Genomic DNA, 24,310 nt, shown 5'->3' on the forward strand with positions numbered 1-24,310 from the left:
CTCCCATGTTCTCACTCATCTGGAGAACCCCCACAGAGCTCAGGTCAGAGCAGAGGGACAGATGCGGGAACCTGGATGGTCGAGCTGGATTTGGCTCAGTTTAGGACACTGCAGGCAAATACTTGGGGCTTTGTTGACTTCATCAGATGGTCTTAGCAGTCATGCTTTGTCACCCTTCTTTGCCTGGCTGGTAGGAATGAGGGTGGAGAGGCAGGAAGATGGCTGTGAGTGCTGTGTACATGAGCAGACATGTCTATAAACATCCAGAGTGAGACACAAGCCACCACATCATTGAAGGCAAAGAAAAGCAAACATACAGAAAAGACCGAAACTGAAAACAAGCAATTTCTTGAACTACAGGCACAAACTGAGCATACCACTGTGTCTGTCTAACCGAATAAGGTTCTACTGTCCTATTTGTACATGTGGACAGTATGTGTGTCTCTAATATACACAGGTGTGTTCACACGGGGATGCTGATGTGGATCCCACAGATCCATTGCAAACACCTCCCTTGATACCAACTAATCTGGTTAGGCCTCTTTGGGTTACAAGTGATAGTTTTACACTCATATTAGCTTAGACAAAAAGGAGACGTGGTTGGAAGGATATAGAGAAATTTATGCAGTTAACCAGATGGTAAAGAGGCGATTTGAGGCAGTAGCTCTAAGGAACACCTGGAACCAGGGTTACCCTCCCTCTGTCTTATCTCTGCTTCTCTCTGAGCACTGTCTTTAGCTTCTGTTACCTCATATCCTGTCAACAGCTCTTGAATTTCATATCTTGTGATTCCCAACAGCAGAGAGAGACTGTCTCCCACATCCAAATTGAAAAATTCCAGGGAAGAAGCTGATTGGCCCAACTTGGTCAGATGCCCTCTCTGGACCAATGAATATGGCTGAGGAGGAAGAGGGTCATGAAGCACAGATGTGGCCACTAGGAGGCCCACCCTTATATATGGCATAGGCACAAGACAAAGCAGAATCATTGTGAAGTGAGCAGCCACCCTTCCCATATAAGGAAGGGAAAGCTGCGAGATTCTAGATTCTTCCTCAGGGCTCTGAGCCTAGTTTAGGCCAATAAAAACACAAAGAAGAGGATACCCATCCCTGGCCCTCACAACCAAGGTCTATTCCTTTCTTTGTAGGCTCTTGGTGATGAGTCATCTTGGAAAGGCCAGGCTTGCATATTTGTCCCCAAGTACCTGATTTTATCCCATTGTCCTTATTATATAACCTATGAGGAGAGCCAGCTTCCTATATTACAAATCTTCTCTTAATCCACCAATATGGGATTGAATATCCCATTGAATGTGGATTGAAAGCCACTCCTTACCCTCCTGCCTTCTTCCTCTTCCCTCCCTCAGTTCCTGTCCAATCTTCTTGGATCCTTCCGGCATAAACTGGTGGGATTTGCTGATACCCCATCAATGGGTGTAGTGTGCTGGACAGGAAATGATAACTTAGTTGGGGGAGAGGGAACCCTGAAAGGACTCATTGATGAGCCAGAGGGTCTGAGAGTCAGCAGAAACCCTCAAACAGAACTTTTCTTCCCCTCTCTCTGTTCTGTTCCCCAACCCCCTTCCTAGTTACAGAATCTAACAAGAAAGGAATGCTGCTGCCCCAACTTCTCCCTGGCCTGGAGGCTCATTTCCTGTGTTGGGAGAGGACACATGGCATGAAGTGGCTTGTGTGATGTGCTGGCCCTAGCCATGAGCATGGCCAGGCCTGCACACTTGTGTCATCGTCACCTTGTAGTTGCAGTTGGAGGACGGTTTGGGATGGTTCTTTGGAATTTAACCTTTGAGCCAAGCATAGCATCTTTGTGAACCCATTTTACAAAACTCGTGGCATGATGACTTAGTGGTGTGCATTCGGGAAAACCTTTCTTATTTATGAGGGCCACTGATTTTTTAATATGGTAGCTCCTATAAAGAAAGGACACATGGCATTCCTATCTCTGTCTCTGGTCACTCGTGGCTCTCAGAATTCAGTTTTCTGAGAGGCCGTATGAGAGAATGACTTAAAGCTTAGTTACTGGGGACACATATTGCCTGGGACTGGTTTCTGGTTCTGTCACTGTGTAATTCCAGACAGGTTCCATAACTTCTCTAGCCTCTATTTTCTCATCTGTAGAATGAAGATTCAAATAGTCCCCACCCAGTAGGGTTATTGGGAGAATTAAATGAGCAAATCCACATTTTCCCTGACATGTGGTTGTCTGTAGTGAGTTACCCACCAGGTTGACTAGTGGTATTAGCAGAAGACAAGGATGCTGGGCTGCAGGTGAATGGACCGTTGCTTGCTTGTTTCCCCTCCTTGGCTCCACTTTGTGCTGAAGAGTTGCTTTGTGCCCTGGCCTGTGCCAGTGTCAGAGTCCTGGGAGCCACAGGCTCTCTCTGGAGCTGGCCACGGGGGCAGGACAGGAGTGTGTTGGGAGTCGAATGTGGCTCCCAGGTGGCTGTCCTCAGAATGGCTTTGCTCCTTCCATTTTTGGTGGAGCCCCACCTTGGAACCCTGCAAATCCTGGACTGACTAAGGCAGCCTGGGGGAAGCTGCTAAGCTGGCTTTACCAACTCATGGTTCTGGGCCTTCAGGGGACCACAGATTCCTTTGTGAATCTGGTGGATCTCCCCAGAAAAAGAGTGTGTATGTACATCTTCACTTACAGTGTCAGTCCACCCTGCTTGGACGCCTAGTGAAGAACCACTGAGCTGAACACACATCTTGTACTACCTGAGCACCATCTGGGGGTTTATACACAGTATTCAAGTAGTAGCAGTGGAACCGAATACCCCTTTGAGGGACGCCTAGGACACCTCCCTCCCAGAACTTGATCTCCCTGTCCCCAGTGTGGGTCTTCCCACACTTGCCTCTCTTATTTATCCCTCTTTAAACATTATCTTTTGCTCTTGGTGGCCCTGGGCCCCCAACTTTCTTTCTTTTTTAAAAATTATTTTTATTGATTTCAGAGAGGAAGGGAGAGGGAGAGAGTTAGAAACATCAATGATGAGAGAGAATCATTGATTGGTTGCCTCCTGTACGACCCCTCCTGGGGACTGAGCCCGCAACCCGGGCATGTGCCCCTGACTGGAATCAAATCTGGGACCCTATTTGCTGAGCCAGAGCTGGGCTAGGGCCCAGCTTTCTAATATAACCTGGGAGTCATGTGCAAAGTGATACCAAGTGGCCCTGACCTCCTCTGGCACTGGACCAAAGGCTGTGGGGTGTGTGCAGACCCAGTTCCACTTGGAATAAATAGCACAGGTACCTCCAGTGTCCTTTTCCCCCTGTGAGCAAACCTGGAGATGACTGCCATGCCCTGCCCTTCACACTCCACGGCCAGGTAGCATTTGAAGGATGCTATTTCTCCATCTCTCTCCACTGCAGCATCCACCTCTACACAGCCCCATGTCTCCACCCTACATATTCCCCTCCTACCCCCACCACTCACACTTTTCTTTTTTTAAATCCTCACCTGAGGCTATTTCTCCATTGATTTTTTAAAAATCTTTATTGTTGAAAGTATTCATATGTCTCCCTTTCCCTCCTCCCCCATCAACCCGCTCCATCCACTGATTTTTAGAGAGTGGAAGAGAGGAAACAGAGAGAAATATCTATGTGAAAAAAGCACATTGATTGGTTGCCTCCTGCTTGCGCCCCAACCAGGGCCTGGGCCAGGGAGGAGCCTGCAACCTAGGTATGTGCCCTTGACCGGAATCGAACCCGGGACCCTTCTGTTCGCAGACTGACGCTCTGTCCACTGAGCCAAACCGGCTAGGGCACACTCTTTTTTATCTGGTGATTAGGGTTACCAGATAAATACAAGATGTTCAATTAATTTTGAATTTTAGATAAACGAATACTTTTTTTTTTTTTTAAGTACAAGTTTATCCCAAATATTGCATGGGACATACTTATGCTAAAAAAGTTGTTCATTGTTTATCTGAAATTCAAATTTCATTGCGTGTCCTGTGTTTTCACTTGCTAAATCTGGCAGTATTACTGTGGCTGTGAGTGGTGTGTGTGTGTGTGTTGAGGGGTGAAGGGGGGGGAGAATGCAAAGAGGTTGGCTTGGGGTAAGAGTGAACTGACCTATGCCAAGGCCTCCAATATAGGCTGAGGAACACTCAGAAGGACAAAGTCCCTACCTTTAGGAGTCCATATCTTGTGGGGAAAGTAGGCTTTGCGCAATTGAGTCCACTGTAGATGAAATAAATAATGGAGTGAGATATAAGCCACATGCTATGGAATGAAGAGGAGGGAAAGAGCATTCTTCTTGGGCAGGGGGAACAAAGAAGATGTCCATGTGTTTTTAAAATATATATATTTTTTATTGATTTCAGAGAGGAAGGGAGAGGGAAAGAGAGATAGAAACATCAATGAGAGAGAATCATCCACTGGCTGCCTCCTGCACACCCCCTACTGGGGATGGAGCCCGAAACCTGGGCATGTGCACTGACAGGGAACTGAACCATGACCTCCTGGTTCATAGGTCAACACTCAACCGCTGAACCACACTGGCCGGGTCCATATGGTTTTGATTGGTGACAGCAGCCTGGAGTGATATAGCCACACATCCAGTTTGGGGAAATTTGGTTGTTTTTTTGGAATTATAGTTATCAGGATAAAGTGTGTTCCTAATTTATTTCTTTGTTTATTCATTTATGCCTGCTTCCTTCTGTCTGTCCATTCATTCATCTATCCTCAATCTGTCCAATCTTAAGAGCCTTACTTCTGTGTCCCAGGCAGTATGCCAGGATTTGGAGATTTATTGATGAGCCAGAGCAGATCTGGTTACTGCTTTTATGGGACTTATAGCTTAGAGAGGCAAGACAGATTTTATTGAAAATACATATATTCTTTTATACTATTCCAAACGCTACAAATAAAAGTACCAGAGACATACTATAGGGAAACCTTATCCTGTGGGATCAGGGCAGGCTTCCCTGAAGAAGTAAGTTTTATCTGACAGATCAGTAAGTTATTTTATCTTATTTTATTTTTGGGATCAGGGAAGCTTTTATGCTTCTAATGAAAGCAAGACTTTCTCCCCAGACAAATGCATGAATATACATACACAATTCTAATAGCCTTTTTGGTCATTCACACCCCTCTGAAATCTTTCCATGGGCACCAGGATAAGACTTTCTAATTGGATAGGGCCCTCTACTTGGTCCCAACCCTTCTTTTCTCCCCGTATCTTCTGCCTTGAGCCTTCAGACCCAGTGATTCTGTCTCCTCCACACACAGGGACTGCTCACTGAACCCAGCTCCTCTTCCCGCCCATTGGGAGGTGCTGGCGATAGAGGCTTTAGGCCTTTGTCTCCCCTGCAGTAGCCACCAGCCACATGCAGCTATTTGAGTTTAAATTTAAAATATTAAAAATTTAAATTTAAATATTAAGTTGAATTCATTTTAATAAGATTAAATTTAGTTTCTTGGTCACACTTGCGACATTGCAAGTGCTCAGTAGCTACAGTGACTAGTGGCTAGGTATTGAGCAAACACAGAACATTTCTGTCATCCCAGAAAGTTGTATAGGACTGTGCTGCTTTAGACCATGTGGGACACACAGGCTTGATCTGGCCTTATGTTCTTTTGGAAACCAGCTCGGTCACTAGAAAGGGCTTCTAAGGTCGTTTTAGGTGTCAAGTTGAGGACAGGGAGAGGAGAGGTTCTTGGTCTTCAAGTGGAAATTGGTCTTCAAGCTGGCCAGGACAAGGCTTGATGTTGAAGCCTGTTTGGCTATAAAGAGCTTAGATTACTTGGAGGAGCAGTTAAGGAGAGAAGGAGGAGGGCAAAGGGCCACGGATGCTCTTCAGTTGCCTTCTCACTGGCAGCTGGACCACATTTCCAGCCTCTCTACATTTCCTTGCACAGCTCCCTCACTGTTAAGTGTCTCCCCCAAGGCCTGGCCCCACCAGGAAGGACCGGAAGGCTCCATTGAAGGTTGTTTCACAATCTGACCTACAAGGCAATTACTGCAGCAGTAATTACTCTGCAAACATTGGCTCTATGGTGCTGCTGGCCCTTTAGTCTGAACTCTGGCCAGTGAGTGCACAGGGTCAATATTTGATCAGAGACAGGAGAGGCCCTTGAGCTCCCCCCACACAGCCTGGAAGATGGAGTCAAGAAGGTTGTTTAAGTTTGCTTATTGGCTCTAAAGAACTTAACCTTTCCTGAAGAGCTTTTCTCTCTCTTCCTTAGTCATCTCTCCGGACTCTGCACCCGTTACCCCACCCAGGGTCACACTCACTTTCCAGCTCTCAAATAGTCAGGCGAACGATGGGCGAACAAATTATAATCCCAAATCACTAATAACTGGCCTTGAAATGGATGTGTGGGCACGGTATGATGTCACTTGTGGAGAGTTATAGGATCACTGCATTTTTAAAATTATAAGAGTTCTATCCCAAGCCCCTCACTTTGCACGTAAACATCTGTGTTGATTTTTCTATGTATCAAATTTATATGAGCTTTAATTTGGTTTGATGACCAGAGCAAACATCAGCTGAAGTCAAACTGGGGTGATCCTGGTGTGTGCCAGGGATCAACCTGAGAGTAGAAAATAGGGTGGGTGGGGAGTATCTCTCCTGCAGGCTCTGTCTTTTAAACATCGAGGCAAACTCTGTGTTGTTTGAGATCATTGACCCTAGACCAGTGGCCGGCAAACTCATTAGTCAACAGAGCCAAATACCAACAGTACAATGATTGAAATTTCTTTTGAGAGCCAAATTTTTTAAACTTAAACTATATAGGTAGGTACAACTTAATTAGGGTACTCCTAAGCTGGCCTTTGCTAAAAACGTCCTCAATCTGATTGAGGTACGTTCGCTGAGGTCGACCCCTTCCAACTTTCCCATCCACACTCGTCTTGTATACTTGTTTCGTCTATCTTTTGTCACCCGCTCGCGATTTGTGGACGCGACCAGCACTAACCACTGCACATGAGACTGCTGACTGACTGGCTCACTCAACTCATGCATGAATCGCACGCGCCTCCCCCACTCTGTGTATCCCGCGGCCTGCCTGCCCGCGTCTCCCGTCCGACTGACCGACCGACACCCCCCACTCCTTCTAACGCCACTTCTTCAAAATAGACTCGCCCAGGCCGAAAACCGACTTCTGCGCATGGGCCACGAAGTTTCAATCACACTGTATGTGCACGCCCGCATGTGGTATTTTGTGGAAGAGCCACACTCAAGGGGCCAAAGAGCCACATGTGGCTCGCGAGCCGCGGTTTGCTGACCACTGCCCTAGGCTAATGGCAAGGGGACCAAAGCCTAGGGCGGTAACTTGCCAAGTTCTAAGAACAGTTTTGGACCAAGCATTCTAGATCAGTGGTTCTCAACCTTCCTAATGCCGCGACCCTTTAATACAGTTCCTCATGTTGTGGTGACCCCCGACCATAAAATTATTTTCGTTGCTACTTCATAACTGTCATTTTGCTACTGTTATGAATCGTAATGTAAATATCTGATATGCAGGATGTATTTTCATTGTTACAAATTGAACATAATTAAAGCATAGTGATTAATCACAAAAACAATATGTAATTATATATGTGTTTTCTGATGGTCTTAGGCGACCCCTGTGAAAGGGTTGTTCGACCCCCAAAGGGGTCGTGACCCACAGGTTGAGAACCGCTGTTCTAGAGAGTTCTGGTGCCTGATGTGGTAGTTCTAGCTCCAGCAGTGCAGTGACTGTGGGTCATTGTGATCGCTCACCCTGGACAGATGAGAATTTTGTCCTTCACTGAGGTCAGTCACAGGAAGGCACAGAAAGCCATGTTGTTTGCCTGGTGAAAACGGGGGACAACTTTAGTGACCAGCTATGGAACTGGGGTATTCTCGTGCCGCCTTGTGCAATCTTCAGAACAAATGAGGTTGATCTCAATTTTGTGGATGAATCACCAATAAATGTTAATGAATGTCTAATGTAAGCTTCAAAACAATATTTATAATATGATAGCAATTATGGAAAAACAAGATTTCTTTTGCAAGTACATATACAGCATAAATATATGAATATTTTTATTTATTTATTTTTAAATATATTTTTATTGAGTTCAGAGAGGAAGTGAGAGGGGGAGAGATAGAAGTATCAGTGATGAGATGCCAAAACCGGTTTGGCTCAGTGGATAGAGCGTCAGCCTGCGGACTGAAAGGTCCCAGGTTTGATTCCGGTCAAGGGCATGTACCTGGCTTGCGGGCACGTCCCCAGTAGGAGATGTGCAGGAGGCAGCTGGTCGATGTTTCTCTCTCATCGATGTTTCTAACTCTCTATAAAAAATCCCTTCCTCTCTGTAAAAAATCAATTAAAAAAAAAAGAAAAAAAAAGAAGTATCAGTGATGAGAGAGAAACATTGATCAGCAGCCTCCTGCACGCCCTCTACTGGGGATCAAGCCCGCAACCCAGGCACGTGCCTTGACAGGGAATTGAACCCGGGACCCTTCAGTCCACAGGCCAACACACTGTCCACTGAGCCAAACCAGCTAGGGCAGTATATGAATATTTTTAAAAGATCTGGAAGGATGCCCTCCAAATTGGTAATAGAGTTATCTCTGGAAGTGGTTTGAGGACATCAGTGGGAGAAAGGCCTCAGTCAGAGGGGAACCTTAGCCTTATGTGTAATGTGATTTTTTAAAAAGCAGAAACTCATATATAATTTGCAACATTGATATTTAATAATTAAAAAAATACCTGTAAGAAGGTAGAGAAAGTGAGAGGTCTCAAATAAAGACCCACCTCAGAACAAAGGACTCACACAGAGTCAAAGTGAAGGGATGGACAAAAATAGATCTAGAGACAAAGAAGCATCGAACAGACTGTCAAACCAGGGAAGGCAGGGGAGGGTGGGTGGGTGGGAAGAGATCAACCAATGAACTTGTATGCATATATGCATAACCCGTGGACACAGACAGTAGGGTGGTGAGGACCTGGTTGTGGGGGGCAGGGCAGGCTGGGAGAGGTCAATCGGGGGGAGAAAGGGGACATATGTAATACTTTCAACAATAAATATTTTTTAAAAAGGACATATCTAACAAGAAAAAGAAAATGAAAATTATTGTTAAAATCATATTGCCTCATATTTCCTGAACCATCATTCTAGATCATTCCTATGGAATGTAACTGGTTAGAACCCATTACAGCAAACCCCAGGGGCCTGTCCATATTATCTTGTCAAACTGAAATCTCATATTCAAATGTTGCTCAAAACTCACAAACTGTGTGTTGGGCAAGAAGCAGTTGGACAGTGGTTCTTGCATCATGCCATAGAATGATGCGTGGCCATAGAATGCAGTGCTTAAGGACAGGTACTCCAGGGCCAGGGTGGTTAGGTTCCAAGACCAGCTCCAGCTCATACCAACTGTATCTAACTTGGGGTGAGTTCTTTATATATTTATATTTATATTTATATTTATATTTATATTTATATTTATATTTATATTTCAGAGAGGAAGGGAGAGGGAGAAAGAGATAGAAACATTAATGATGAGAGAGAATCATTGATCGGCTGCCTCTTGCACGCTCCCCACTGGGGATCGAGCCCACAACCTGGGCATGTGCCCTGACCGGGAATTGAACCGTGACCTCCTGGTTCATAGGTTGATGCTCAACCACTGAGCCATGCCGGCCGGGCTGTGGTGAGTTCTTTAATCTCTCTGTGCCTGAGTTTTCTCATCTGTATTATGAGGGTAATAAAAAAAAAAACCCTGCCTCATGGTAAGTTTTACAACCAGAAAAGCTCTTCAAAGTAGGTTAAGAATAAAATAAGACAACCCATATAAAGAAAGCACTTAGGGCCCAGCCGCGGTGGCTCAGTGGTTGAGTGGTGGCTCAGTGGTTGAGCGTTGACCTATGGACCAGGAGGTCATGGTTCAATTCCAGGTTGGTTTACATGCCCGGGTTGTGGGCTCGATCCCCAGAGGGGAGTGTGTAGGAGGCAGCCGATCAATGATTCTCTCTCATCATTGATGTTTCTATCTCTCTCTTCCTCTCCCTTGCTCTCTGAAATCAATAAAAATATATTTTCAAAAAGTAGAAAGAAAGAAAGAAAGAAGAAAGAAAGAGAGAAAGAGAGAAAGAGAGAAAGAAAGAAAGAAAGAAAGAAAGAAAGAAAGAAAGAAAGAAAGAAAGCCCTTAGAATTGTGACTGTCATGGGGACTTTAAATGGGAAAGCTGAAACCTCACCAGTTAGGCCTTTAGAATGTTAATGCCAAGAGAAAATAGCTGGACATCTCCCCTCCATCTTTGCCCCATTTATACAGACTTCACTTTCACCACAGAGCTCAGTCCGCCTCCAGGTCAGGGAGGCAAGTGGTGGTGTTTAGGGTTTTCCAGGTAAACACTGTCACCTCCAGAGGGTAATTATCAACCCACCTTTCTCTCAGCAACACTGTTAGGAAAACACTGCTTTTTAAAAAGAAATTATTGGTCGACAGTGTTTCTTGATCCATGAAAGAGACCTCTTTCAGATTCCCGATGGAACACCGGGATTCAGGGGAGCCCGGTAGGCATTCCAGTAGCTCCTGGAAATTCCGAGGCAGGTTTCCCCTCCCCTTGGGAGCCGGCTCCTGCCTCAGCCACTCCCCTTCATCTGGTCCCTGTAGTCCAAGGGTGAACTCCAGCTTCGTCTTGTCTCTCCTCATTTCCCCTCCAGTACGTTCTGGGCTGAGATGGACTGGGGGCGGGGGAGGGCTGTGTCTGTTCTCCAAGGAGTGTCAGGAGGGGAGGGCCTGGTACAATGGTATCTCCAGGCAGCTCAGGATGGAAAGCAGTTTACCACTAAGTTGGAATCCTGGGGTAACTCGGTGTGGTGTGCGGCTAGAACACATTAAAAGGTGTGTGTGTGTGTGTGTGTGTGTGTGTGTGTGTGTGTGTGTTTACTCCTCCCCCCCTCCATCCAAACAGATAGAGTTTGCATAGAGTTTGTATAGTGACCCCTTTTTGTGCATTTTCCCCCACCCCAAAGGTGTAGGAGCAACCTTGTACATGAGGGGCCTGGCAGGTCCAGAACAGAGGGAGGCACAGGAGGAGGGGTGATGGCCGTGGGCAGAGTACACTGGGGAGGGCCTCCACTCCTCTGCATAAAGGGAAATGAGCCCCAGAGAAGGGGGCAGCGCCCCAGAGAAGGGGGCAGCGCCCCTGAGAACCACCTTCGGTGGGGCCTGCCATCAGGAGAACTTTGCACTGGGCAGAGCCCAAGGTTTCAGAGAGAGGAGAGAAAGTCATCTGATACCCAGCCCAGAAATTAATCTTTTCCTGTGCAGATGAATTCTGGGTCTGTGCGCATCTTTTCAGGTACCTGTGTGCTTTTGACCAATGGTGTGTAGGTGGTCCAGGCACATGCCTCGAGGGAGTTCCTAAGTGACATACGGCCCAGTCAGATGAGACAGACCCCTCTTGTGCACCAGCGAGTCAGGAGCCATCTTTGCCCTTTGCTGGTCACTCTGCCCCTCCCTGGGGCGAGGGCCGGATTTTCTCCCAGTGGAGGAGCCCCTTTGTGGACACTGGGGAAAGTTGTAAGAGAAGCCAGAATGTCCTCTGGGTATTAAACCCTGGCACTGCTCATTGGCTCTGCCCTTTGGGTGAAGTCCTGTGAGTGTGGGCATGGGGGCTGAGGGGACTGCCTGCTCCCAGTGACTGTCCTGCGGGGCTGACAAAAACATCACTTCAGGGAGAGATTAGCTGTCTGCAAACATCACAACATGGGAGGTACATGCTTGCCAACCAGCGTTAACCACGTCTGCTGGGGAATCAGTGGAATTGTAAATTTTACAGGCAGAAGGCTCTTAGAGATTATCAAGCAGGAGGATGAGTCTCTAGCATTCATACTGCCCATCTTCTCTCCTGCCCACAACAGACATCACTGATTGATCATGGCACATTTCCATCCCATGCCCATGCAGATATTGTTCGTCGGTCATGAGCCCAATCGTCATCTCAGAATCTTTCTAAAAAAATAAAACGAATTAGTATCTTCAGGAAGACACTACCCATCAGTTGGCAATGGCACCTTGAGCTGATACTTCTTGGCCACCCTCTGATGTAGTCCATTTCCTTTATTTGACAGATGAGGAAATGAGGCCCTAAGCGGAGAAGTGACTTGTCCAAATTCCAGGGCCAGCAAGTGACAGCAGGACTGGAACTCGGGCAGTCTAGCTTCTGGCCCATTCCAGTCTGGAGTGCTAGCCCCCCATGCTGAAGTCCTCTTTCTCTTTGTCCCTCTTGCATCATCGAGGGAGCTCCTATCGGGGGAGGGATCATCCACCCTCGGTGGGGAGGAGATACCTGTGCAGAGAGCACATTTCTCTCCAGCTCCTGCAAAGGTCGGGCAGAGCTCTCTCACAGGATCGGCTGCTTCCTGAAGCTTAGCCCATGTGTCCTGCCCACCACCGCCCGCCTCTCTCTTTGGATAATAAGCCCCAGCTCTGCCAGAGGCAGCGTCTGAGTCAGGCCTCACCACCTGCATGACCGCCCAGAGCTGCACACCTTGTTTTCCCAGCATAAGGGTGTCATGTCAGGGTGTGTTTGAGTGTTACATTGGGAGGCTCTGGAGTGCGTCTGCGGCTTCAACCACCTCCCTCCTCCTCTGGTCCCAGGTTAGCTCTGCCCCTATCTACACCTCCTTGGATATTCAACAGGAAAGTTGGCTGGAAAGTGGGTGGGGGACAGTGTCCCCCTCCAAACTGGAGAATGGAGGGAAGGAAGACCTTCGGTGATGGCCAGGTGAGTGGAGTGCATGTGTGTACATAGTACGTTCTGTGAAGCCTTCAGCTGTGACTAAGTCACTCCCTTCCTGCAGGAGGGAATTTCAAGCCACGTTGGAGGAGTGCCAGCTACATGCCTGGCACCGGGTTTGGCACTGGGGACCCTGAGAGGAAAAGTCAGGGCCGTCCTGGGGGGAAAAGCCAGGCTGACAGCCTTGGCCTGAGCTGGACCCGCCCGGTGGTGGAAGAATCAGGGTGGAGGCACATAATGAGTGAGCCGCCCAAGGTGCAGACGGCTGCCATCAGGCCTGCGTGCCGGGGGCATCCCAGCCTGCTTGTGAGGCCGCTCCTGGATGTGGGGCCTGGTGGTCTGGGCATCCTTGGAATCCCCATCCTCACAGTGGCCACGGTTGGTTTAGCTTTGACTCCCATGGAACCAGGCATGTGGGACAGCCAGGGTTAGCTGTGGGAGCCTGGGCTGCGGCTTATTTGAGGGAAGAGTTTGTTCTTCCCTGTGGCAGGCAAACTGCCACCAGCTGGGTAACCCAGAGATGCCAGCGGCAGGGATTCCCTTCACCAGCTGCCCGCCACCCAGCTGGACCTCAGCCCCCAGGTGATCCCAGGGGCTGTGATTCCTGCATCTCAGGACACTCCCTCAGACCAGGCCATGGAGACTTGTTGGCGAATTGACACTGTCTCCTTCAGATCCTCAACTTAGCTGAAGCCAGGGGAGATTTGCGATTTTTCTGAGACCCCCGTGCTGAGTGACAGCAGGCTCTCAGAAGAGCTGGTGGGGTTTCTGGGGCCAGCTTCCCGTTTCTGAGTGGGGCAGTGCCTCGCAGTGATGGGAAGCTCAGACTTGTGGGTGTGCGTCTCACCTCTTACCAGCTGTGACCCTGGGCGATGACCTAACCTCCCAGAGCCTCAGCCTTCTCATTGTGAGATGGCTCTCTCTGCAGAAGCTGCCGAGAGTGGTGGTGAGATTTCCAGGAAGCAAGGCCCCGGAACCTTCCCCACCGAGCCAGGAGCATTATGAGGACAGTGGTCATTCCCGTTGTTGCCTCTGGTGGTTCCATGTGCAAATATGTCTGTTCAGACTGAACTAGGGGGACATTGTCCCAGCATGAAAGGGTCTTAGGCACCCTGAACTGCAGTTAATAAATGCTCCAGGGCTGGCCAGGAGACAGCCAAAACCCAGGCCAGGGTTTGGCTCCGTCTGCTAATTAGGGAGCGTTTATCTGGTGCCCAGCAGAACAAAGTGGCCAGTTCAGCTACGCTGGAAGCCTGGGCTCAGTGCTGGCGGGGGGCTGGGGAGGAGGCTAGCAGTGGGGCTGGGGCAGGGGGGTCCCTGGGGCTAAATGGACCACATTCAGATATACCTTTAAAAAAAAAAAACCCAAACCAAACAGGAAGCATGAGGCTGGTGTATGGGCTGGAGTTGAGATGCCTGCAGAGAGGATGGTTCAGGCACACAACAAGCGGCCATTCTTCCCGCTGAGACAGTGCCTGCTGGTCTCCCAAGGGGGCATCTCTGCTAAAGGCCGGCCTGTCCGGCTCCCCAAGGAGACGGGGCTGTTTACCTCAGATCCCCAGGGCTCTGCTCCTCATCGTGGAGCCTTGTGAGGAGGAAGCCCAGGTGGGAGGGTGGAGGGACCCCTCTGTGCTTGCCCCTTCGTCCTTCACTGCTTTGGGGCGGGACCAAGATGCGAGAGGTGGACCGGGAGATCGACATGTGTAGGAGGACTCAAACATGTGAGGGTTCGTCTTTTGTTTTATGTATTTTGGGGTGCAGCTGGGACACTGGACTAGTTCAGAACACCGAGGGTTTTCGGCCGTGAAGTTCAGGTGGGGAAGGGTGGAGCCGCAGAGCCGCAGAGACCCTTGGGGAGACATAGAGAGACAAGTAGCAAAATGGGAAAGGAAGAGACAGCAAGAGCACCACAGATAGAATCCAAGGCTCAGAGCAGAGGGAAGGATGAACATCCTCACAGAAACGAGGCCTTCTCTCTCTGCCCAGCCCAACTCTCTGGGGCCAGGGCAGGGGATCCGGGCGCATCCATCCCAGCAGCCAGTCTAGCCCCGCCTGCTCGGAAGGCTTCCTGGTGAGGGAGGGAAAGCACCCCTCTCTTCTCCGAGGTGCCAGGGCTTCCCAGGCCACCTCTGCAGTGCTCTGGCCCAGGTAGGGGCCACAGCCAAGTTATGACTGTCGATGGACAGGAGTCCAGGCCTATCTCTGGGAGCAGCTGTGGCCTTTCCCCAGCCTCTGTGGTGCTGGTTTGTACGTCTTTGCCAGCCTGTGTCCTCTTGTCTGTCTCTCCCACTGGGAGCTACCACATCCCGTGCAGGAGTCTGGGAGAAGGGCATGTGGCAGCCTGACCCTGGGCTATGTGGGAGTCACCGAAGGGCTTGGCAAGTCTGCACCCTCAAGGCAAAACCCTAAGGAGGGGAAGGGGCTGCCTCCCCTTCCCAGGGGAGTGGGGGCCTCTGATGAATCCTTTTCTGAAAGTGCTCATGTGCAGGCGTTCCTTTGGGAATTAGGTGACAGTTTGGCCACGCTGATGGGAAGTCTGCCCTGCCTCCAGGGGACACCCATTCATGATGGCCAACCATTGGCTGTTCCCCTCCCAGGGAGAGTGACTAGTCTCCCTTCCTTGTGCATGCTGTGCCCAGCGCAGGGGGCTGGCAGGGCTCCCAGCCCTCACCCAGGCTACCACAGCGAGGGAGGCCCAGGGTGGCTGGGCGCACGGAGGGCAGGGACCTCCAGCTGCTCTTTCCCCTCTCCCCCTTCTCTGGCTGGACTGGGGGTCTCCTGAGCCTCATATGTCTGTCCCATCACCTAATCCCTCCCACCTCATGCCAGCCCCACCTTGTCTCCACTAGATATAGCTAAGCAGTGGGCATTTGCCCAGGAAAGGGAGTGCCCTTTGTAGGGTCAGACTGGCCCCCAGAAGACCCCACCAGCTATTTTAATCTGGGTCAGGTAGGGCACCAGAAATAGACATGGGGTAGGGCTCTGCTCTCCCTCGGGCATCTTCTCCCAGTGAGGGGCAGCCTCTGTGGTCCAAGCCTCTGTCATCAACTAGAGGGTGGGTGTGGGTGAGCCCCTGACCGCGTTTGTTGAACACCGGCCATGGGCAGGTCACTTGGTTCAGGGTGGGGCTGAGGGAGTGGAGACAGACGGAATATGAGCTGACCTGCAGGCTGCTTCTTCAAGGCATTTCCACTTGGTCACACATGTGCTTGCCCCTCAGCATGTTCTAAACCAGGCTCCTCTCTAGACCCCTCCTTCTTCCTTCTCCCCGATTTCCTCTCTCCGTTACTGTACCGTCTCACACCCTGCAGATTCCTCCTCTCAGCCCCTCGGCCACGCCCTCATGATTTTACACTTGAATCCACAGTGTTCTCACCAGGACTCCCTCACACACAGTCTGGCCCCTTCCAGCTGCTTTTCTTCTCTGCAGCCAGTGAGCTTTTCTATTTATTTTTAATTATGAAAAAGTTTAATCCTACAGAAAAGAAGACAGCAGGCATCAGTGAACCCCCCCTCCCCCCGCCCCGATTTAACAAATGCTCATGTTTTGCTACATTTGCATTAGACACTTTATTTTTTAAAAATTGTAACTTTGTTATTAATTTTTTTTAAGAAAGAACGAGAAGAAGGGAGAGAGTGAGAAACATCGATATGAGAGCAAACACTGATTGGCGCCTCCTGCATGCCCCCTACCTGGTATCAAACCAGAAACCCGGGCATGTGCCCTGAACTAGAATCAAATCAGCAACTTTTCTGTGCATAGGATGGCACCCAACAACTGAGCCACACTTAAAAAAAAAAAAAAGAAGAAGAAGAAATAGCTGGCTGGTGTTGCTCAGTGGTTGAGCGTTGACCTGTGAACCAGGAGGTTACGGTTTGATTCCTGGTCTCAGGGCACATGCCTGGGTTGCAGGCTTGATCCCCAGTGTGGGGCGTGCAGGAGGCAGCCAATCCATGATTCTTTGTCATCATTGATGTCTCTATCTCTCTCTCGCTCTCATTTTCCTCTCTCAGATCAATTAAAAAAAAAAAAGAAATAACATGGTGTCGATAGAGGAGGTGTCACATAAATGGTAGCTTCTCTTCCTCCTGATTGGGTGTTACTGAGATGGTCCAGGCAGGGCCATCTGTGTGGATGAAAGTGGAGGCAGGACTGCAGGGGCACCCGCAAGGTCTGGGAGATCTGTGCTCTGGAGGACGGAGCCTGAGAGGGAGGGAGGCCTGCACGCAGGCTCCCCGGCAATCCTCAAGCAGCCAGCCCTTTCTCTCCTTGCACTTCCTCCGCCTTCCGCACTTCGTCCTAGGTGAGCAGCTGCCATGCTCATGAGGTTGCTGAGAGGAAGCCCTCACCTGGGACAGCAGGGCTGCCACCTGGACTAGCAGCCAGCCAACAGCTGGCTAGAGGACACCACACTCTGGGGGGAATTTTTCCTACTGCATTTCCTGGTTCCCTGGCAGGAGACAAGACCCCCTCCCATCCCCCCACTCCCATCCCCTGAAAGTCTAGCTAAGCAGAGCCTGGGACTGGGAAGCCCGAGGCCAGCCCTGGGTAGCTTGCCTTGCTATGCTACATGGGCTGCTTTACAAGACCCTCACCCCCCGCTCCTAGCAACTCTGCCCAATTTTTAATTTTTGCTTTGGGGATTTTCCCTTTTGTCCATGGGGTCCCACCTTGTCCGCCCCTTCTGCAAATGTGAAGAGACACAAGGAAGTCCCTGGCCTAAGGAGCCTCCAGAAAGAAGACATTACAGATAAAGACTCCTGTGGGCTTAGTGCCAACCTCAGTGACCGGGAAGGAAGCCACTGAGGCAGCAGGTGCCCAAATCCGCCCTTGATGCCATCAGGGCAGAGCGGGGCCCATGGGCTGCCTGGGCCAGCTGGGAGCATCTGAGGAGCCAAAGGGATTCAAACCCAGTTGGTACCGCCCCAAACCTGTCAGTCACGTTCCATATCCAACCCAACAGCAAGTGTCCTCCCAGATCTCCCTCAAAATGTAGCCTGGATCCGCCCTCTTCCGCTTCATCTGCTCTGTCCCCGTCCTGGTCCAGGTCACCTCCCACCTGGGCACCTGAATGGCTTCTTCAGGGATCCATCCACTCGCACTCTTGTCGTCCCACCAACTAGAGCAGCCGTGGGCAAACTACGGCCCGAGGGCCGGATCCGGCCCGTTTGAAATGAATAAAACTAAAAAAAAAAGATCGTACCCTTTTATGTAATGATGTTTACTTTGAATTTATATTAGTTCACACAAACACTCCATCCATGCTTTTGTTCCGGCCCTCCGGTCCAGTTTAAGAACCCATTGTGGCCCTCAAGTCAAAAAGTTTGCCCACCCCTGAACTAGAGTGATCTTTTGAAAAACAAAATCAGATCACATCACACCCCAGTTTATAACTTTCTGAAAGACTTCCTTTCTTTGGGGAATGAACTCCCAGTTCCTTACCATGCCACAGGCCCTGTGTGGTGGGCTCTGGCCCATCCTTCCAGGCTTGTCTCCTGCCATCCTCCCTTCATTGACTTTCAGCTTGACAGTCACCTGCCTGGTCTTGGAATACCAAGCACAATGCTGCCAGAGGCCTTTGCCATTGCTGTTCCCTCTGCCTGGAACTCCCTTTCCCCATATCTGTAAGCCTCTGACTGCTGAGCACTCAGGCCTCCGCTCACGTGGACCCTTGACCTCTTCCTCAAACTTGACCTCTTCCCCCTCCCACCCCCCCCACCCCGAGAACTCCCCCCATCCCCAGCCCTGTCACTCTTGGTCACATTCTGTTGTCTTCTACACTTACCACAGTCTGTCGTCATCTTATTTAACTATTTGTCTCCTTGTTTACTGTCTCATCGCTGGAGTGTGAGCTTTAGGAGAACAGCACCTTGCTTGCTCTTAGCTTGTTTCCCAGTGACTCGAACAGTACCTGACACAGCAGGTGCTCAAGGAATCACTGAATGAGTAAATGAGAGCATGGCCAGCTGTAAATGAGTACAGTAGTCCTATCCTATTTGTGGGGATATATTCCAAGACCCCCAGTGGATGCCTGAAACCACACATAGTACTGCATCCTATATATACTATGTTTTTTCTATATATATATAGTACATACCCATGGTAAACTTTAATTTATAAATTAGGCACAGTAAGAGATTAACAATAATAACTAATAATTATAACAATATACTGTAATGAAGGTTATATGTATGTGGTCTCTCTCTCTCTCTCTCTCTCTCTCTCTCAACTGATCTGATAACTGAGACAACTACTAAGCAGACAGGAAAGACCTACAGCGTAGATATGCTGGACAAAGGGATGATTCACCCCCCGGGTGGGACAGAGGAGGGTGGCGAGAGATTTCATCATGTTACTTAGAATGGTGCAAACTTAACACTACTCAGCAGTCTTGTTAAAATGCAGATTCTGATTCAGCAGGTCTGCAGGGGGTTGATATTTGACTTTCCTACCAAGCTCTCAGGTGATGAGATGGCTGGTCTCAGGATCACACCTTGGGTAGTGAGGGCATATATTGGAAAGATACTTTTGGTCCTTCTCCATTCTTTTCTTCCTTCTGTGCAAATGTGATCTTTCTCCCATTTGGCCATGGCCCTTTGTGACCAACTGGGAATTTGGGCTCTGTGTGAGGAACACTGTTCTAACACTTCCCAGAAGTGTGCCTAGGGGGTATGGGTTACCTCAGAGATATGGTGGGTTCCCCATCATCAGAAGGGTTCCTTTGAGCTTGAATGGCCATGTGTCAAGGGTGTGGATGCCTGTTTGGGGAGGAGCAGGCCCCTCCCTACAATTCAACTTTGTGTCTTTGTGTGCCTTCTACAAACTTGTGGAACAAGGATCTCAAGTTGGGGCTCATTCATTTATGGTGGCTTTTACAGGTCATCTGGCAGGTTCTCAATCCCCACCCTTTTCAGTCTTAACTGGGGAGTGCTTGGCACTCTAAATACTGTGTGTGTGATTTGGTGGATAGGGCAGGGGGAGGAGGGGTGATGTGATGGCATTGCATTGGGAATAGTTTAATCAAGTAGGAATGTAATGCCTGACTTTTATAATGTCTGCATTTTATATTGTCTTCCCTCTTTCAGTTTGATTCAATGGAGTCTTGAGCTCCTTTGTATTAGTCAGGATAGGCTACCTGCTGTGTAACAAACTCTTAGTGACTCAGTACAATAGAGGTTTATTTCCTGCTCATGTCCTAACCCCAAACCAGAACAAATTACTGAAGGGTTCTGCTCCAGGTAGGTCATTCAGGAACACAGACTCTCACATCTGGTGACTCTATCCCTCATGGATCTCTGCATCCATATCTCTGTAGGGAGATCTTAAAGGTTTACTGGAGGAGATTCACATCACCCCTGCTTGTATTTCATTGGTTAGAATTCAGTCACATGACTGTAACTCCCAGCAAGGGAGCCTGGGAAATGTAGTCTTATTGTGTGCCAACTATATCAGATAACTGTAATGGATAGTGAGCACGTCAAGGCACAGATGTTGCTTCCAAGAAGCTCACAGGCTTTTGAAAGGAGGCAGGTATATAAGCAAGTAATTACAATATAGAGGTAAGTGCAATAATAGAAGCGTGACTGAATGGCAGAAGCAATCTAGAGGAGGGAGTACATGAGGGATACACCTATACAAAGGCCTCAGAGGTGGTGACAGTAAGAGATTATATGGGTTGGGGCATTCCAGTTAAGCAGAACAGAATGTGCAAAGACACAGAGCTGTGGAACAGCATGCTATGTCCGGGGAGGACGGCAGGCAGGCCGTGCAGTTCGTGGGGAGATGCGGCAGTGGCAGGATATACGACTGGAGAGGTCAGCCAGGACAGAGGTCATGACTAAGACTTGTGTCCAGTGGGAGGCAGAGAGCCAACAAAGGGCATGAAGCCAGAGATGGAACCATCAGATGGAGCAGATTGAAGCAGCAGTAGGGAGGGTATGTACTCGGTGCTCTCCTCACCACAACCTTCAAAGAGGTTTCATGTGTGTTTTGGTCTCTTATCCTATGAAGTTTCTAATGGGGGAAAGAGCTGGGGGTAGGGGATGGGCAGGTGACCTGCCCAAGGCATCTGGTGCAGCAGTGCTCCTGGCCGACACTCCCTGGCCTGCCTGGCTTTTGCCAGGTCCACCTGACAGCATGGGGCCTCACTGGCAGCATCCAGCATCTTTGAGGAAGCTTTCAGCACCCGTTCCTGAGCTTTAGGATGTCCCAGCCATTGTTGGTGCTGATCAGCAGCTGCAGGTCACTGCCAAGCAGAGGAGAGGCGAACTCCTGGGAAGAGAGGTTTCCATATGGACAGGGCAAGGCCACAGGGGAGGGCTGGACTCTGCCTGTGACCCCAGCTTTCTTATTTAGCCTGTTCTTTTGTTGTTTTCCTTTTGCACAAGATTTTGAGGGGGTGGGAGGAGGGTTGAGGATAGGGCCTGAAAGCACCCTGAGCCATTTGGAATCGAGAGAAAGTGAGGGAAAGGAGATGTTGGGAAAGGGGATGGAGGAAGGCAAGGATGTTGGATTGTCGGTTAGAAGTGTCCCACTTGGCTCTGTCCAAGAGAATGCCGTGTCAGGGGAGCGCGCTGGGGACCAGCCCTGCAATCTCACTGCCCCGGATGGCAGCCTGGGCCCGGGACACCGAGGGTCTGTCTTGTACTCATCTCTGCCAAGAATGGGATAGCTTTGTCCCAAACTTTGGCCTGAATTTGATCCCGTGGTGGCTAGGGCACTTTGGGGACCATGGTTCTGGGCCTTTTGCAGGAACAATCAAGACAGAGGAATCAAGAGACAGTGGGGCTGGGGGTGTGGCTTAGCTGGAAATAAAGGTGGAGGGCCGGTCTCCTTTGTTCCCTCTCCACCTTTCTCTGGCCGCGTGCTCTTTGTCAATGGGCCTTGGAGGTCCATATGGAAGAGGAAATTGTCAGGCAGCTTTCGGGGTGGGGGTTTAGAAACTGTGGGGGTCTTTGGTGAGGCTAAGGGAGGACTGGGAACCTAGGAGGGAACACGGTGACTTCAGCTAGCACCCTGCCAGAAAGCACGCATCTGTGTGCATGCACACACACACACACACACACACACACACACACACACCAGCAGACTCATCTTAGCTTGGCCTATTTCTCTGTCGGGGAGTGTCACCACCGACACCCTGGGCTGGTGCCAGCATCTTTCTGGCGATCTGTCCCACACACAGATGTCTCTTTCACCATTGTTCCATCTTATGTTCTGGGCAGATTTATCTTCTTAGAATTCCACTTGCACAGGGTCACTCCTGATCAGTGTCCTCGAGGGGCTCCTATTGCCAGAGGAGGAAGTCCCCAAGCTCTTCCTTCGGTTTCAGATGACCCCTCTAGCCCTGCCCTTCACTCTGCCCAGCACTCACTCTCCTGCCCCAGCTTCCAGCTCCTCCAGCTTTGTGCCTTCCTGGGGATGAGAGGAACGAGGGGTCAGCAAGCAGCCGGGGGCTAAGTTGAGGGGGATTGGGGTATAGCTCCAGCCCCAGGAAACATTCTAGTCTCTGTGAGTTCAAGGGAGGCTCTACCTGTTCTCCCCAAAGCCAGGCAGAGCTGACTGAATCCAGGATCTCGGATCCAGCCCCATTGGCCACTAGCTTTCCAGATGGTGGGCTGCCCTGGCATCATGCCCTACCCCTCCTGGCCAAGGGGCACATGAGCGATCTCGTGCTAGAACAAAGATCAAGAACCTTAAAACAGTAAAGGCTGTGGAATTACAGGCGAGGGACCCTGAAGTCCTCTCAGCCATTGACAGTGAAGGCCGGGCTGACCTGACTCCAAAAGCCGGAAGGGCTGCAGGAGAGCACCAGAGACAGGAAGGTACCACTGGACTCTCCTCACCTTCAAAGAGGTGACTCCATTCATCAAGCACTTAGAGTAGGCCAAGCACCGTGCTCACCTGTGTTATCTCATTTATTCCACACACCCCATGGGGTGGCTGTGTTTACTCACCCCCACCTTACAGATGAAACAGCTGGGTCCCAGAGAGGTTAAGTGACTTGGCCAAGATCATGTAGCTAGGAAGGAATAAGCTGGAATTCTGACCTCACGGTTCAAGCATTCCATCACTCACGAGAGTACTAAAGCAGTGGTGAAGCAGTGCGAAGCGAGGCATCTGCTCCCGGTGGTGTCCTCCAGGCCTGGCATGTGTTAAAGTGCTTTACATACACAGTTTCCCTTTCGACTTCTCTTTAGACCCCAGGAAGGAGAAAATAAGCTTGGGGGATCCCCCCCGCCCCCTATTTCACAGATGAGTAGACTGAGGCTCAGAGAAGTTAGACAGGAGTAATTGCATCTGGCATTTGGAAGCACTTTCTCATGTGTCTTCTCCTTGGATCAGATGAGGCCACTGCTGCCCAAAGAGGCCAAGTCGCTTGCCTCAGAAAATCTTTGCAGATTTTCTGGAGCTGGAACCTTCCTCTCCACTCCCATTGACTATTGCTTCTCTGAGGCTGTGGATCAGCATGGTGGTGGTGGTGGTGGGGGAGCATGGAATGAGACCACTGGTAGTTTCCAAGGGAGACATGTAGCCACTGGGTAGGGCACCTTCCAGGCTTGAGGAAGTTCCCTGCACATCTTGGCTTTCTTTGCTCTGCATGCATCTCCCTGGGAGTGTGAGGCCCCAGTACATTAATATGAAACACATCCCAGCCAGCTCCCACCCACCTGATGGGCTGCTGGAAGGACCAGAAGCCTCCTCCCCAAGCCCTGCCCACGCACACCAGCTGGGCAGCTCCCCTGGGGGCCCTCATAGCCAGGCCAGGCCTGGCCAAGACACCGCTCAGACTCATCTTCCCCTCGTGGTCTCCCTACTGCCTCTCTGACCTCGGGGCTGTGGCTTCCCAAGCACTTTCCCTGGCATCAGGGATGCAGCCTGGTGCATAACAAGATGATGATGACAGTAATGATAATAATAGCTAACGTTTATGGGGCACTTCGTCTGTGCCACGCGCTGTGCCAAGCACTTTACACGCATTATCTCACTGAATCCTTCCACCCACCCTGTCAGGCAGGTTCTAGCACTGTCCCCATTTTACAGCTGAGGAAACTGATTTGAATCCAGAGCCGACTATCGTTGTTATTCACATTTTCCAAAATGTTCCAAAGGCACCACTGTGAGTTCAGGAAGCGGCTTTTGGTAGTAGAATATGGGCAAGTATTTTCTCTTTTAATGGGCTTGTTTTAATGTGCATCGGTGTTATAGGTTGAAGTCTTGTGTGTGTCCCCAAATCGGTATGGTGAAGTCCTCATGCCCAGGACCTCAGAATGTGACCTTATTTGGAAATAGGGTTGTTGCAGATGTAATTAGTTACCATGAGGTCATACTGGGGTAGGGTGGGCCCCTAATCTAATGACTGATGTCCTTATAAAAAAGGGGGAATTGGACACAGACATGCACACAGGGAGAACACCATGTGAAGATGAGGACAGCGATAGAGGTGATGCTTCTACAAGCCAAGAGACACCAGAGATTGCCAACAAACCATGAGAATCTGTTACAGACATAGAACAGATCCTCCTGCACAGCCCTCAGAAGGACCCAACCCTGCCAACACCTT

The 24,310-nt window shown here is 49.8% G+C and overlaps 1 protein-coding gene across 2 annotated transcripts in view; it reads left to right on the plus strand.

The window, feature by feature from the left end:
* Nucleotides 1–24,310, plus strand: part of SH3PXD2A (SH3 and PX domains 2A) — a 209,967-nt gene that overhangs the window by 45,730 nt on the left and 139,927 nt on the right. The window lies entirely within an intron of this gene.

This window comes from Myotis yumanensis, unplaced genomic scaffold (assembly GCF_028538775.1).
Source record: "Myotis yumanensis isolate MYYU_CA2020_CCGP unplaced genomic scaffold, mMyoYum1.0.hap1 SCAF_13, whole genome shotgun sequence".
NCBI classification, from domain to species: domain Eukaryota; kingdom Metazoa; phylum Chordata; class Mammalia; order Chiroptera; family Vespertilionidae; genus Myotis; species Myotis yumanensis.